The sequence below is a fragment of the Humulus lupulus genome, chromosome 6 (assembly GCF_963169125.1).
Source record: "Humulus lupulus chromosome 6, drHumLupu1.1, whole genome shotgun sequence".
Classification (NCBI taxonomy): domain Eukaryota; kingdom Viridiplantae; phylum Streptophyta; class Magnoliopsida; order Rosales; family Cannabaceae; genus Humulus; species Humulus lupulus.
In genome coordinates this window covers 126,582,717-126,587,039 of record NC_084798.1, presented here as the reverse complement: position 1 = coordinate 126,587,039, position 4,323 = coordinate 126,582,717, and positions in this window count along the sequence as shown.

Sequence of the window (4,323 nt, the reverse complement as noted above, 5' to 3'; positions counted from 1 at the left end):
TGATTGTTGTATCCATGAAGTTTGAATGGGTGTTGAGACCAAAAATTTGTATACTGGGAAGCGCACTGCCTAATCGTTTAGTAAGTGAAATGATAATTAGAAGCCAGAAAGGCTATTATGACTCTAGGGCATCCTGGAGTTAGCATGGAGGGATATAGTTATGGACCGTAAGGGTGGATCACCTCAGATTGCAGATGAGACGAGTAGATTCAAGAAGTGGTGACTTGACATAATATATTAACACACTTGGGTTTATGTGAGTGAGTTATTATGGAAATGCGTATGTGCGAAGGGAGAACGTACGTCTCCGTGGGACACTGAAGTTGATAGTGTCGGATTGAGACCCTTTAGTTCCCAAGTTCTGAAAAAGGGTTGTAGATGGAGATGAGTACAAGAATGGGATTTGGAATTTATGGTTACCTTCAAATAGACTGATAACATGAAGGAGCAACTCAAACTCTAAGTATTTTACGAGTATATAAGTTTTTGTGACATTGAGGCATATACGATCTCTTGAGTGGATTTTTGCGATGATGAATGCCGGTCGATGGCTAAAGTGACTATGAGTAAGATATTGCGGGATAGGGAATGAGAAATTTCTTATTCTGAGGAAATGAGATGAGAGACAGGAAGTATCCTCGTTCAGAATCAGATCGAAGGACTAGTGAAATTATTAAGGATTGTTAGGGCAGGAGTGTCTGCTTTATTGAAGGACATAAGAGTTCGCAAATTCAAACATGGGAACGTGGAGTTCAAGGATTGTAGACCTTGTATTTCTCTGAGTATTGTGGACTAAAAAGGGCAAGACAGTTTGGGAAAAAAAAAGAGTTTTGACTCTAGATTTGATAGACTTGTGAGATCCTAATAAGGATTAGGCTAGAGGCCTACAAATTAGCCTTACCCCAACATGGGTTGAGGCTCATAAGGGGTTACTGGTGCCAATGTTAAGGAAAGGGTATTGAGTACTACCCCTGATTGGGGTGAAGAGACCTTGAAATTTCAGTGGAGTTTATGGTGCAAGGCAAAGCCAGTGGAATCCTGGATAAATGCAATAAATCTTATGGAATAAGACTGTCAATCTAGTGAGGGAGTTACACAGATATAGCAAGGTAAAGGACTAGACTCTGAGGTTATAGTCAGAGTTGCGGGATTAGTATCCCCAGGCGTTTGAATAAATTTCGAGGATGAAATTTCAATAAGGAGGGAATAGTTGTAACGTCCCAAAATTGCTATTAAGGATGAGTGACTTGGTTACTGTGCCAGAAGGGCATAATCGGGTTATATGTTGAATGAATTTAATATGTGTGTGATTATGCAGTATAAATGATTGTGTGGTAATGTAGCTAGAGATGCATGTTTGTGTGTATTAAATGTGCATGTGGGTCCATTTCTGTAAGTTGGGGGCATGTTTGCAATTTTGGCCTGTTGAGGGTATAAATGTAATTATGTATGTGTTATGAATGAGACCCAGTGTTATGAGGATATATTTGAGATGTGTGGTTTGAGGCAATCTTAGTGCGCGAATTAGTGAAATAGTCACAACGGGGTCAATACTCGACTCGCGGTGAGCCTAGGGGTATTTTGGGAACCTAGTACGTATGCAGGATTTATCGGGTAATGGGTACTTATTTGGTGATTAATTGGGTATGCTGGGATTAATTGGGGATTTATAGGGCTACTTGAGGTTTAGCGGGAAAATGGTGGCAAATTACAGTATCGCCCTTGGGGGCATTAAAGGGTAAGTTTTGGACCTAGAGGCTTTTTGGTCTTTTGCTAGTTTTTGGCTGACCTTAGTCAAGGTTGGAAGCCTTGAGAACAATCAGAAAAAAAAAGGATAAGGCACACTCTCTCTCTCTCTCCCACGTTTAGCTCTCTCTCTCACTCTTAGAGAAAGCTTTGGAAAATTGAAGGGAAAGGTTGGGAATTCCCTGAGATCTTGAGGCTGTGGTTGAAGGCTGGAGGTTAGAATTGGTGTAGGAACAGCTTAGGGGTCGTGATCCTTGTGGAGGTAAGCTTTAATTCTGTCTTGATTAAGCTTTGATCTAATCTTTAGGGTGTTCTAGAGTTTTGAACTTAAGGGTTGGGATTCTAAGTTATGCTAAGGTATTAGGTTATTTTTTAATGGTTATATGCTGGTTATACTGTGTTGTTATAAGATTGAGATGTAATTTTGAGTTTGGTGCAAGTTTGGGGTGTGAACTGGTGATTTCTGGCTTGAGAAAATGCAGAAAGAAACCCAGAATTTCTGGGTTCACGGGGTCGCGTCGCGGCCCGCATGAACCCAGAAGGCCCTGGAGGGTCTTCGAAGTTGCCCAGGCACCGCGGCCCAGGTAGGGCGCGTCGCAGCCCGAGTCCCTCAGAAGATAGCCTTGGGGCTCTCTGACTTGAAGTGCGCCGCAACTCTAATTAAGGGAAATTGCCAAAACATATTTTTATGCTCAGGAATTCAAACTTAAGGGCTTGGAAAGGATTCTACTACCCAATTTAGTAGGATTTGAGGTCTCAGAGGCTAGAATATTATTCAGAAGTTTTTAATTGGTTTAGGGTTTGATGGATATTTATTATTATTGCGTTGTGACTAGGTATTGCCGCTAAGGCACGAGTTTAGGGGATCGTGCTTGGGATCGCACTATACGGTCAGCTCGGGACTTAGTTAAGAAAAATGTGTGTGCCCGTAGAGCTATAATGTGCTTAGTGTTATGTGTATTGTTTGTAACTATTACGTCACACATGTATTTGTGACAGAACGGCAAAGGTCAGGATCGGCATAGGTCGGGAATGGCAAAGGCTGGGATCGGCGTTAAGCATGTTGAATGCAGGCTGCTAGGGCGAGACCCTCTAAGGGTGTTGTACTCACCTACTTGGGTAAGACCGTGAAATTGGTGCCTGGTAACGCATCCTGATCGGTATAGGCAACTATTGTGAATTCCAATAGGACCTTGTAGATTTTTTCTCGTGTTTGATTAAATATGCATTTGTTGAAATATATTATTGTATGTTATGTTGTGAAGTTTTCTTGCTGGGCCTTGGCTCACGGGTTCTCTATGGTGCAAGTAAGGGCAAAGAAAAGATCAAACAAGCATGAGTTGGAGGGCATGGAGCGGTACATGTTTGGCCTACCTGGTCGCCACGACTGGGGTCGTTTTGTGGAACGTGTTATAAATGACCGATTTTGTCACCTAGGTCGACTGTATAAAGACTTTTGAGTTGTAAATATGTTTTAAACTAATATTTTGGGATCCCAATGTAACACTTTTATGATTTAGATGAATGACCAACATTTTATATTTGAATTCCATTAAACGAGTCTTTATTTTAATTTAACCACACTTTTTGGTCTAAAACCTCGATTGGCAAGCCAATGGCACATTTTAAAATCACATGGTAACGTCTCTAGGGTAGTAGGGCATTACATAGGTAATGTAGATTGAAGTATATTTATCCCCGTGCTTATTTTTCTTAGACCTGTTCTGGTCACCGTCACCATTCTCTTTTCGTTTATTACCCCTGACTGGTTATTCATGGCAGCGGGTTGAGCCACACCAGCAATATCTGTTACAACTTCAGTGGGCTGAATGGGGGTCTGGGTGGTTCCTGAGACAACAGACTCTGCTTCTTCCAAATTTATCCATTCTTGAGCTCGAGCCAAGAACTTATATACACTCTTCACTCCTTTTCTCTGGAGTTCTTTCCACAAATCTCATCCTACAACAATTCCCGTTCTATTAGCCATGGGCTTATAGCTATCATCAGTGTCTCTAGCTCAGCCTGCTGCATTTGTGAATCAGTTTAGATATGCCTTCAGGGATTTACCGACCTCCTGCTTGATGTTAGCCAATGAAACGACCTCTACACGGGTCTCTTTTGCAACCCGAAACAATCTTTTGAACTCAGAAGATGGTATTTTCCAGGAGGTGATTGAATGCTTTTTATATTTATTGAACCACAGTTTGGCCGGTCTAGTCAACGTTGTGAGGAACAGAATACACCTTAGGTCAAAATTTACATTGTGGGCACGGTCAGCATCCTGAAGTCAACAGGATATGGAGCTGCTGCAATATGGGGAGTGAAAGGCTTGAGCTCCTCATCAAAATCACAGTCATCAATGTATTTTCTAGACAGGATTATTTTCATTTGCTCCTCCATAAAGGCCAGTCGTTCGAGGGTTGGATCCTTGGTCTTTCGGTTATTTGAGAGTTGGTTATTAGCTCCCACCCTGATGTACACGTTAGACGGGTTATTATCCCTCCAAGCTTGAGCTCGGTTGGGCGGGATATTCCCATTGTCACATACAATAGGCGAGTATCCCATGGTCTGAGTATA